Genomic DNA, 12,676 nt, shown 5'->3' on the forward strand with positions numbered 1-12,676 from the left:
ACTGTCACCTAGCTAAAGAGACACAATCGCCACAAGTTTTACTGCAGCAGGATTAGCTCTTTCCAAAGCAGGATTCTAACTTCAGTTGTGCTCACCACGCATGCAGGCACTCATTTTCCAAGGAATGACCCCTTTGTTTTCACAAGCTGTACTTCAGCATGAACCTACTAAACATTTCAGCAGTGCTGAACTGTTTGGGAAGGCAGAGAAAAAGAAAAAAAAAAAAAAGAGGAAAACATACGTACACATTTACACTAAATACATGAACTCCACAAATAACAGATGCAGGTATTTACAGACAAAAAGTTAAACATCAAAATCCAAGACATTTATTTTTGAATGTTGTGCTACGTAGTAACAAAGAATAACTGACAATCAATCAACAAAATCTTGTATTTTCCTCCTTTTTACCACTAAAGAGAAGCAAGAAACTCAGAAGCACACACTTAACGTTCTTCTTAACTAAGTTTAAACTGAATTAGCAACATACAAAATCCTAAACAAGGCACAAGTGGAGAGCAAGCCAGAAACTAAAAGCCTCACTGTAGGTCATTGAGTCAAAGTGACATTAATGCTCAGGAAGCTGGAAGAAACTTGTAGTTACATGTCACTGCAAGATGAGATCAGTTTTATCCCTATTAATATATATTAAAAAAAGATGTATCCCCAGGTAAAATGGCCTGAATACACTTCTGACCTTTCCTGAACTGCTGGCTATCAAGACAAAATATTGCTAGGTGTGTAACTCACCTCAGTATGATCAAGCTGGATTCCTAATACTCACTGTTAGCAATAGTAACTCACTTATGAAGGTCAAAAGCTGCACTTCCCTTATGAAAAATAACCAAATTTGTCATCATAAAGCATTTCAGTAAAATACATTTTAGAAATAATAGTTTTCAGGTTATTACCCCAGTACGTTCCAAACCCAAGCCTATAATAGGAAACACTTCACATACTTAACATATAACACCAGTGTTTAATACAATAGTCATGTTCACCTATGCTGTTCGTTTAGCTTGCTAAACAGTAAATTCATAAAAATATGTTGCTACATTTGAATTATGATTTTATTATTTGCTATTCAGTGATGCCCTGAACAGCGCTGGATTCTAAGTGCCATCTGTAAGGAAACAGAATCCCTACTACACTAAGATCAGGCTTGCCATTTGTTGAATAAGCTTAAAGTAACACCTACCATCAGTAAATCTTGATGGGGCACATCCAGAAACTGCTGGTTTTTTTATGCAATGATGTGATAAACAATAGGTTTCCTGAGAAAAGGCATACTTCTGCAGATTAAGAAGAGTTTTAAAATTAATGCTGATGTGCAAAATCTGTTCTCTAGGCTTCTCGTGTCATCAGAACACAGCAATTGAGACTTGTCATTATGTTCAGTGAATATATAAGGGGTTAGGGAGATACAAGTTTAATTAAGCTTCAAACTCAAGGTACAGGTCAATATCTGCCTTCAGAGTCAGTATTTCAGATCCATACCTGATATTTGGTCTTAGGAACTAATTTGCTATGGCATAATTACATAATTACTTCTCCCTCAACCACCAAAGTCTCTGCCTTCACTTCTGACAGAACAAACAAATATCTACGATGCTCCTGAGAAGGGAAGAACAGTCATCACTCAGCCAACACTACATATCCAATGCAAGGAAAAAAACTGTCTCAACTTTAACTGTGCTAAGGACCCCTAATGAGCTGCCCATATGGCTACCCCAGCTTTGATCCCCAAAAGAGTCCCAGAGCCCACAGATTGGCTACAGGCTATAAGAAGAGAACGCAGTGCCACGTGGGGATAACTTGGCCTTAAACTACCAACCTTACTTTTCCCACAGAGAGAGAATGAGAATGCAGAAACAACTGATGCCAATAATTCACTGATACAGGATTGGATAATTCTGTATAAAGGCTTACTGCAAAAAAAAAAAAAAAGAAAAACAGTGCCAGAACACAACTCACTTGCAAACGCTTCAGCAGCTCATGCACAAATAATAGCCCTCTTGCCACTGACTTGTAATGGCCACATTGGAGCATTCAAATCAATACCACAGCCTTGCTATCCAACTCGTTTTTTAAAGTTTTCATAAACTTTATAGAAAGTTACTGTGCTAAGATACAGAACTTTGCAAAAACTTCAGCAGCTGCTCTATGTGTGCACACGTACATCTACAATTCTAAGTCACTTGGAGATACCTTGAAAATGAATCTCTAAAATTTCCAGCAGCAAATTCCCCACACAAGGCCTCCACTCATTGCCAGAGGCACAGAAGATAAAGCCTCAGTTGCTCAGCTTGTCCCCAGCATCTGCCATGTAAAGCAGCACCCATTGCTGCTTGCTACTATTCATTCCTGTCCCAAAAGGAGTTAGGTCTCATAGAATAAGCCTAAAGATAAGTGTCACAAATAAAAGCAAGATAAGCTAAATTGGAGACACTTCCTACAAAGGAATTTCACTCTAAAAGAAAAAAAACAAAACACCTAACTGTAAACCACACAGAAATAAATGTTGGTACCATAGAGTCAGAGCTTCTCAAGATCTGCTTCTACGTAGAGATGGGTGCTCACTGTACCTTGCCATGCTGGTACAAAGACTACTTCACAGGTAGCAACACTATTTTGTTTTAAATAATGAGGTACTCCTTGAGCAAAAAATTTTAATCAAGAGTTTAGTCAAGAAAAGATCAGTCTGTATCGCTCTACTGTAAATCTTCAGTCTTTACAAAGCTGTGACTACAGGTAAAAAACCTACTTCTCATTTTTCCTTTTATCCATGTAATTTCTGTGCTCATTCTACATTTTGCCTTTGGTTTTAGGAAGTTCCTTGTAAACAACTGAAAAAGAAACCACCTGTTTAGCCTTCCCTTTGTACTAAAGGTCTGTTATCTACAATCCCACCTTGTTTCTGCATCCTCTTCAGGGGCCGAAGCTGCATTTCACTCCTGACAACCCACATGGCAGCTACAGAGAGCCGAGCTGTACATGGAGATACACTTTTTGGGTGGGTACCAAGACAGTATTGGAGCCTGATAGCAGATGTTTAGCAGGTACTTGAAATTTATCTTTAAGGGAAGTTCTGTAGCTTCAGGATGAAAACTACACGGTAGTGGCTGCTAAACAAACTGAATAAGAATCGCTGTGTCTTCTTAGAAGTCCCAAACAAAAGAAAACAAACAAACAAAAGACTACAATCACTTAAGAATGCTTATTTCTACAAGTTTACCTGGCATGATCAGAGGCCACACTTCACAAAGGGGTGCTCATTAAACTTAGAATGTTGTCACAACACACAGAGGTCACATTACCAAACGCTAGCTTTTAAATACAGGAATGTGAGGTTAGCAAAGACAAGGAATGCTAACCAGGGAAATGCACCGGTGGTTTAGGGCTCTCTGTAGCTGTGATCTCGCCCAACCCAGCTCCGCTCTGGCCCCAAGAACTGCTATTATGCATTTCATGCACAGAGACTAGGCAAGATTTCAGTTTTCCTTCAAAATCCACATACGTTAACTGGTACAATCATGGCAAAACCGACAACTTTTTTCTAACATACAGTTGTGCAAGGACACTGAATCATGAATGCATCAATCCAACACCTGAGCAAACAGACTTCAAACCCTTGCCCCGCTTTGATCACCTGCAGTTGAATACAAACACCACCACTCGTGGCCTCACCAGTAGCTCTCCAGTTCCCAGGTGAGGAAACCAGTTACATAACACACAGATCTAGTTCACACAAGAAGTAAGACAAAAATAAAAACAGGGCTTCATTCTTCAGGTGTAGAGCATGCAGAGCAAGAGGAGGCCCCCAAAATTACGGCCTAAATTGAAGAAATTAAGAACAAGCAAGAGACCTTACCTAGCTGCAAGACAGTGAAACCCAGAAATCAGATCCACACAGATGGGCTATGGCATGTCATTACCATGCTGTCAGCAGTGATAGAAGTAAATGCCTAATAGAGCCAAGGAAGACAAGATAACAGACAACCAAGAATGGTAAACAGGTCTCTGGAAGAACAAAACATCACTCACCAGCACAGCGTGTGTTAATCCATCTGAACCGATCCCATACACGACCATATCCTCTTCATACAATGGCCTCAGATAAGGCCCATTAGACTCTGCAGTTCTCCTCCTCTCCTCTTAATACCTGGGTTTGCAGTACTTAATTTGTAGTCTGGCCTGTCCAATATCACATGCAAAATTTAGTTAACCACTTTCTTCACAGGTTTCAGTCTTCTCTTCAGTTATACTTCTTTGGTCCCTTTCAGCTGCTTTTAGATCTGGTTAGGATCTCCCTCAACACATAATTCACTTCCACTCACACTGACTTGGACAATTACTTCCAACTGCAAACAATAAAAAAACTTTACTTGCTGCTTTTTAAAATCTACAATTTTCCAGAGGGTGGGTACATAGACAACCTCGGGTTCTCCTTTAGGGTCTGTACATCCTCAGCAAACACACACAGCACTTCCCAGTTGTACTATAAACACCAAAACAAAGTGATCTCATTTTCCACAGCCTTTGCCTTTTCAGAACGAAGCTGGGCATTTCTCTCTCCCTCCCTGTAACACTGCCTTCAGTGATATCCTAACTTAGGAGGTTTGCCACTGGTTCCTTCTGCTCTGCCCCCGCATTCCTGCTGTGCAGCAGCAGTGACCACTTGATCCCTTCCTCAGATAGCTCAGATACCTCCTGCTAATGGGAGATGAGTCTTTATACTGTGAATTTAATTAATACAAGATAATTTTGTAGTCAAAAATAGGAAAATCACAAGGCATGGCAGAACTTGCAGGCTACAGGGAACTGCAGCATCCAAGTTCTGATTCCTGATCTCATTTATTTATAAATTCATTTACAACCTTGTTCATGAATTTACATTATTTCCTATTACTTCAGTGTTTTTACCTTTACTTATTGTTTCCATTCCGTACCACGATCACATTCCTACTGCCACTCTTCCCATTAGATTACTGTAGGTCTTTTCTTCATCCGGGCCACCAATTCATTCTCCTCTTTCCCTCTGCCAATTACCACCTCGCTGTTTCCCCTTAGGCAGTATTTGGCTTATTTTAATTGGACAAAGGTACCTGCCACCAGTGCCCCTAAGGACAACTAATGTACACACCGGTACATATTTGAGCCTGATTTTTAGCACCAGTAAGTCTTCAAACTGTTTCATGCTTATGTATTTCATCTACATTCAAACCCTCCAGAAAAACAACACAGCTTTTCCATCTCTGCGAACAGCTAGATTCCACCTGAAACAAAGGGAAATTCACCATCTTACCAGCTCCCAGCAAAGGTAAGAAATCTGCCGACATACAAACACACACTGAGGGAAGCACTGTGCAACACAGAAGGCCCTCCTACCCTGAGGACAACCCTATTATGTAATAGGCTCTCACATCTCTCAGCAGGAATACCCCACAGTAACAAACACCCCTCTCTCAGCTGTTAAAAATGTAAATTGTTATTCACCTTGAAAAACTAAATGGCCCATGTAATACCATTGATTCTTTATCATCTCACCTGTTATTTGCTGTGTTTAGAAGAGTGGGACCCTCCTGGCTTCTTCCTGTGCTAAATGTCACTTCTCTATGGAAATAAAATCTCAATCTTGCAAAAGCTGCCAAATAGAAAGACACATGGTCCATTTACCATTCCCTTCAACTCCCATTGCTTCCTGCTGCCCAAACACAGAAAGCTGAGCTACCCACTGAGAATGCCAGCGAGGCAGTTCCAAGTGCCAGGCTGACCCACCCTGGCAGAAATTCGACTGGTTGCTGCCAAGAAAAGGGACTCCAAGTAAGAAGCCAACATCATAGTACTGTACAGATATTTTAAGGCACCATATTGTATGATCACCCTCAGCCTGTAGTCAGTCAGGGTGTTTTCTGGCTAAAAACAAACAAAAAAAGAAGCACTGGAGCTTTGAGAATCGAGGGGGTGGATCTCTGGGGATGGAATCCCAGCTTGCAGCTGGAAGTGGAAAACATCAAAATGTTATCACAATTGCTTCAAGTATGCAAGCTAATTCAAACTCAATTCCAAGATAAGCATGTGTGCACACAGCACAGCCGGGGAAAAGGCTCTGACACAGCCATGAAATGGGTTTTCAGCAGCATTAGCAGGGACAGCAATCTAGAACGTTCAGTGTTCGCAGTGACAAGTTTGGCACCAAACGTAACCACAGGCTCATGGCCACAACCTCATTCCCAAGCCTCACTCAAAAGGCATCTGCTTATTACACTCGGCGATGGAAGGACACAATTCTCTAACTCTTGATCAGACCCAGGACTGCAGCACACGTGGGCTGGTCTGGGCCTTGCAGGTCGTGAGCTGCCAGTGGCTTGGGCTCCTTTCAACACACCCAGATTTTTTCCCTTTTTTTTTTTTTCTTTCCCCAATTCTTTTTTTTTTTTTTTTTTTTTTCCCTGAGAAAGGAGTACATTATTTAACGGCAGCAATAAAAAAAGCTTAAAAGCAACGTGATGTTCATACCCATAACAACCTCATGCATAGAGTTGCAATTGGTGAGACTATTATGCTTCGCATAGCTTTGTATTCAGGAACTGGGCGAGTCCCCAAAAAAAAAAAACAAAAAAAAAACCAACCCTCTTCTCTCTCATTTACATTTCCCCGCCACTTAGAGTTCTTCAATTTACTTCACATTCTTATCACTGTGTGTGGTCAAAAAGAAAATTCCAGAAGCAAAACCCTGCATTCCCCTCAAATACAAGCAGACAGGACTATCTGAAGCCATGTCCAGCCATATAGCAGTAACATTTGTTCCAACTGACATACTGTAACTCAGAAACAAAACCTAACATGCAAAACACTGCACACTGGGACCGCCTCCCTCCATTTCCAACAACACACAACTGTTCTGTTTGCTGTTCTCAATTTGCATCAGCACTCTATTGTCTGCAGAAACATGTATAAACAGACTTGCCAAATCTTGACAGGATTCATGAGCAGAGGAAAAAAAAAAAAAAAAGAACTTTTGAAAGCTGAATACAGGGCTCTCACACATCTCTCCCTTTGCTAATTATATTCCAGAGCAAATGCAGCATCTGGATAAGAACTTCTTCACAAGAAACAGCCTTTATTTAAACACATCAGGACATCTACATAGCTGGCAATTACAAAACTCCAAGGCTGGGAAAGACAAGGAGCTGAGAACTGCTCCCAGCAGTGGCTTTGGTACCTTAATGCTAACACAGCGGATTGGAACGATGCTTCAGTGTGGGTCCTTTCCAGCTCAGGATATTCTATGCTTCCATGCTACGCTGCAGCAAATGGTGCTGCCTGCATTTTATCACAAACACACAATACTGCTATCACAGCAGCTATCTGGCACTGAAGGTATCTGCCACAGTAAGGGATGGAGGTGGCTGCCTGTACTACTGCTGAGCTGTGATGACTAATTAAGAACTAGCATTTTTGGAAGCTACCCAGATCTTGCATTTGCTCAGATTTTATAGATATATATTGGATAGGTAAGCATATAGATTAACACAGTCCAAACATTAATGCTTCAGATCATCCTTGCTATGCTGAGTCGACTTTTTGGAGAAACCATATCAAACAAGAAAAAGTTTTCACAGCAAAAACTAAGCCATCAGGAAGACTACGCAGATCTCGGGACGCCACAGCCAGATCTCTCAAGCCCACTTCTCTCTCTCTCCAAGAATAAAGATAAAAAAAGAATCAAATAGACTGCAGTGCTGTTTTATACTATTCAGTTATATTTTTAACTACAAATGCCTTTTCTAATCTAAGCAGAATTTGGTGATTAAACACGTTGGCATATGATGAAAGAAGTCTAAGTAAAACTGCATAGCAAACCAAGCTCAGAGTTAAAGTACTTAATTCTTTGCAGTCCAAACGCAAATTCGTCTTTCCCAGTATCTTCTACTGCTAACCAACTACGTATCCATCGCGTTCTCCAAAAAACCTCTCACCCTCTGAGGCACTACTACAGTCCAATGGCAACATTTCAAATCAACTTAAATTAAGCCGTACCACATTCCATTACGTGATATCACGCAACAGATGTTACACTCCGAACACACAGGACAGTTATGCAGAAGTATTCCAGGGAAAGTGCCACTATTTAGATGATAAAACGTATGGGTATCCCATTAAAAATTGCCATATTCTTTATCAAGTTTTACACAAAGATGCAGAACTTAAATAATGACCAAGTTTGTCACAGAAACCCAGAGACTCCGACTGACAACCAGAAACAAGTGCTCTTATCTTACTTCGGCTCAGTGATTTTGCCACCAACAGATAAGCTGGGAGAAAAATTCAGCACTTCGGCAGTCAGCAGTTAAAGGAGCTGTCGTGAAGTTCACGTGAAATGCACTTCCCAAAGGAAAGAAGCCTTTTCCCAGCTCTGTGGTAACCTTCAATCTCAAGGCACTGCCTCAAAGATTTCATACATTCAAGGCTAGAGGGGAAGTAGTTTGGACAGCTTCATTCACTGCTAACCTAGCTAACAGCTGCACTGATTGCAGAGCCTCAGACCATTACCTCAAACGCGAAAGCTTTCCACATCCTGCCATTTGTAAGGTATTCCTGCCTAACACTGAAGCTTTTACTTGTACTCAGAACATACACATGGCCATACAACTGAAAATAAATGTTATTTTACTTAAGCAAGAGCAATCTGATAGACCTCTTGTGCTATATTTCATCACACGGACATTTTCCATAGCTAATGGGCTGTCTCAACCACACAGACCTCCCGATGCCCTGAAGTACCGCGCCATGCTTTCAAACTTTGAGCCGGCTTGAAACTTAACAGGCTCAGAGTTGGCTCTAAGACACGGGTCTGTAACATAAGCTTTTAAACAAGTCGGAGGTTTTGAATGAACGTTCCTATTATCTTCTCAGATACACACTATGCAGCGGCAGGGTTTTAACACACAACAAACCACGCGGAGCAAACCAAGCGAATAGAAGGGCTACGGGGATGTAGGGGGGCAGCAAGGCGGGGGCAGCGACCCTCCGAGCACGCAGGAGCTCAGCCACGAGGCCGGGCCGACGGGGCAGGAGCAGAGCGCTGGCGGGCAGCACCCCGAGCCGGGCCGAGCCCAGCCGAGCGCGTCCCCTGCTTCTCTGCCCACGGGAGCGGCCCCCGCCCCGCCTCCGCGCCCCGGCCTGCGGGAAGAGGCACGTGCACACTCGCGCGGCCGTACCGCGACGGACACGGGCGCGTACAGCGAGGTACGGCCGTCCTTGGGAGGTCGCCGCTTCGCACCGCGCCGCGAGGATTTTCCTCCATCGCGGCGCATGGAGGCGGACGGCTCCGCGCGCCCGCCCGCTATGGGGGGCTGGGGCTGCGCCTCCCGCTGCGGGGAGGATCCCGAAAGAGCCAGGGTTTCCCCGGCGCCCGGTCCCGCTCCCGGCGAGGGGAAGGCGAGGCGGAGCCGCTCGTTCCTTCCCGGGGCTCGGCTCTCCCGGCGGCCGCGGCGCTCCAACTTGTTGTGCGGGCGGCGTTTCGCGCGGCTCCACCGGCACCGCAGCGCCGATCCGGGAGCGGCCGAGCTCTGCACGCTGGGGGCGGCACGGCGCGGAGCCTCCCCTCCCTACCCCCCGCTCTCCGCGGCGCAGCGCGGACCGACGCTCCGCGCAGCGGTCAGGACGGGGGTCCGACGGGACTCCTACCGACAAGGGCGTTACTGCAGCATCGCCTCGCCTCGCCCCGCCGCCGCTCGTCTCCTTCCTCCCTTCTTTCCTTCCTCCCCTCCTTCCCCCCGCTCCCGCCGGCTCCGCAGCCGCCGCCGCTGCGGACTCCAGCGCAGACCCCCGCCGGGAGGACAGGAAGCGCGTCATCACTCCGGGACCGCTCCGACGCCCTCCGCCCGGCTCTCGGCGCGGGCAGCCCGGGCTGCTCGCCTTCTCGCCCCCGCGGAACGCGGCCGTTCCCTCCGCCGAAGCGCGCGGGGCCCAGCCCGTACCTGGGCGCGAGGCAGCGGGCTGAGCGCGGCCCTCGCCGACGAGATGCGGCGGCGCCTCTCGCGCGCGCCCGTCCGGATCCGCGGTTACGTGGGGCGGGCGGCGGCTCCTGAAGGAGAACGAGAAGGGCCGGGAGGAAAAAGAAAAAACAAAAACGAGCGGTGAGGACCGAACCGGGCCCGGGGAGGCGGCAGAACCGCACGCCGCCGCCGCTCCCCTTAGGGGCCGTGAGGCGCCTCCCGCCCGCGGCTCCGTGCAGCCGCTCTTCCCGCCCGCACCGCCCCGGCGCGTGGCACCGGCAATCCCAGCCGCGCTGCTGCGGGAGCTGGCGAAGCCCGGAGGTCCCTCAGCGTGCCTTTGCTGCTGTGCCGGTGGTTGGCGTGCCAAGACACCTGTATTGACAGGAGAAACGGGATGGCTTTGCAAATGTGTGCAAATATGAAATACCTGCATGCAGATGAGGGCTCTGTCAGCGCAGCTGTACTTCAAAATCACGCACCCAAGTAACGGAACGCGGTGCAGCTGGAGCACAGCGTCAGACCTGTCTCTGCAACCAAAGCAAAGAGCCAGCCAGTGGCTGTTGGGCCTTCAGAAGAAAGAGCTGCTCAGGGGCACGAGCCGAGTGGTTTTGTTCTGTTTGCATTGCACAGTGCTGTAACAATTCATGAGAACATCATAATACACACCAATATAGTAATGATATTGTAACAATAACAGAGGTCTATCAACTGGCCCTTCCAGGAAACAGTATTTGTTATTTCAGCCATGAGAAACAGCCATACTTGAGTGGCAGCAAATCCAGAGAACACACAGACAGATTGCTGGCTGCCTCACGTCATTTCAGCTCACTGAAACTTGCATGTGGGCACATTTCTTCTGGAAATCTTTTGGCCTTTTGATTCTATCCAGTTCCTACCAGGCTCCCGGAGCACAGAATCACACAGCCATGAGCACACCACACCCCAAAGCAGGTTCCCTACAGCATGTTACATAGGAAAGCACCCAGGTGGGCTTGGAGTATCTTCAGAGCAGACCCCACCACCTCTCTGGGCTGCCTGTTCCAGTGCTCTGTAACCCTAAAAGCAAAGCATTTCTCACATTCAAATAGAACTTCCTGTGTTCCAATTCGTGCTCACTGCCCCTTACCCTGTTACTGAGCCCCAAGCACTCATCCCCTTGGCACCACCCCTTATATACCAACAAGCACGTGTAAGCTATAACTGTCAGGCCCTTCTGCCAGCTGTGCAGTATGAGACCTGAGTATCTGCAGGACACAATAATTTCTGAGGCTGAATCTGGCCATAGTTACATGACTGGCAATTTTTTCAGTTTGTAACAGGGTGGAAAAGTTACTTTCTTTTTTTTTTTTCTTCTTTTTTTTCTTTTTCTTTCCAGAATAGAACATTTTTTGGTTTTACTCATACTCAGATGACATTTTAAAACGGAAACATTCTAACACCTTTCCAATATTTTGCTCTTTCATTTCCCTAGCTGCAAAATTGCAGAGCCTTTGCAGTAAGTGTAGTTTGTCAGAGCGAGAGTGCAGCCTGCTGTGCTCCTGGGATGTGGCTGGGACTGGCAGGTGGTGCCAGGAGTGCTCTCCAGCAGTGTGAGGTGGGACGGCAAGGCCAGGGGCATACATCCAGCCTGGGAGGCAGACGTTAAGTAGCCCTCAAACCCAGTGGAATGAAACGGCTACATAAACCATCTATAAGTCTGTCTTGCTTGTTCAGAGCCCTGCATTCATCCTTCTACTGAAAATATTTTAGGATTCTACTACTTCAAATAGCCCATGGAGGACAGCAATTCAGTGATGCTTCAGGCACAGCATAGCTTAGGTGTGCACGCAGGGCTTCCTCTGCTGTATGCTGTGAGCAATGTCCTAAGCTGCCATCCCAGATACATTTTAAATCTCTGTCTCAGAACACATCCATTAAAATGCAGCACAAATCATACTCAAGCATGTAGATTAGTGTGTGTGTGTATTACTATGTCAATGAGCATATGCATTTCCACTGTGGTGTGGCAGATTGAGAGAACTGACAGTGATAAAATAATCTTCCATTTTAAAAATGAGTGTTCTGCCACTTAGCAAGACACTTCAAGTGCCTCCGTGGAAATCACTTACAAGGCTCAGGAAGCATGATTCCTGCAGGATAAACTGACTGGGCAAAAATAAATAACAGAACTAACCAACCAAGCAGCTAGCAGATGTTGGGACTAAGATGTGACCAGAGCAAAAACTGCATTAGGAGGCTTAGAAAGATGAAGTAACAAGGAATAGCTAAAAAACAACAGCATTTGTATGGAGTCCAACTCGTCGGTGAGTTGGCAAAAAGCAGCACTGTCACTATTAAACATCAGTAAGCAGTAACATTACAGCCCTTGTTGCACAGACAGCCTATTGTTGCTCTGACCAGCCTCACATAGGCCTCCACCCACACGGCACCAGGGCTCCAAATAAGCTCACCATTAGGGGTGTAATGCCTGTAGAACCCAGCTTACAGGACTTTCTGTTTCTGCCTTGTTGTGGTGAGTGTGTTGCTGTACTGACATTGTTTAATTGTTTGGTTTTTGGCTTGAATTTGACTTCTAGCCAACAGTAAAATGACTTATTTCTTTCAAGAGCTTGCCACTGAACTCTGTAGTGGTAACTCTGTAGTGGTACTCTGGAGTGTGAAAGATGAATAGA

General features: G+C 45.6%; 1 protein-coding gene across 7 annotated transcripts in view; it reads right to left on the reverse strand.

The window, feature by feature from the left end:
• The window catches only part of TLN2 (talin 2), a 145,177-nt gene extending 135,052 nt beyond the window's left edge, over window positions 1–10,125 (reverse strand). For 5 of the 7 annotated variants that reach the window (XM_085233627.1, XM_085233624.1, XM_085233625.1 and 2 more), the window contains exon 1: window positions 9,694–9,836. The gene's annotated coding sequence lies outside the window, so the exon portion shown is untranslated. Of the gene's footprint in view, window positions 1–9,693; window positions 9,837–9,986 lie in introns of those variants that run through there. The other 2 variants (XM_085233622.1, XM_085233623.1) reach the window with 2 other exon arrangements.
• Between the last annotated feature and the right edge of the window lie 2,551 nt (window positions 10,126–12,676).

This window comes from Meleagris gallopavo, chromosome 12, assembly GCF_905368555.1.
Source record: "Meleagris gallopavo chromosome 12, MGAL_WU_HG_1.1, whole genome shotgun sequence".
In the NCBI taxonomy this organism is placed as follows: domain Eukaryota; kingdom Metazoa; phylum Chordata; class Aves; order Galliformes; family Phasianidae; genus Meleagris; species Meleagris gallopavo.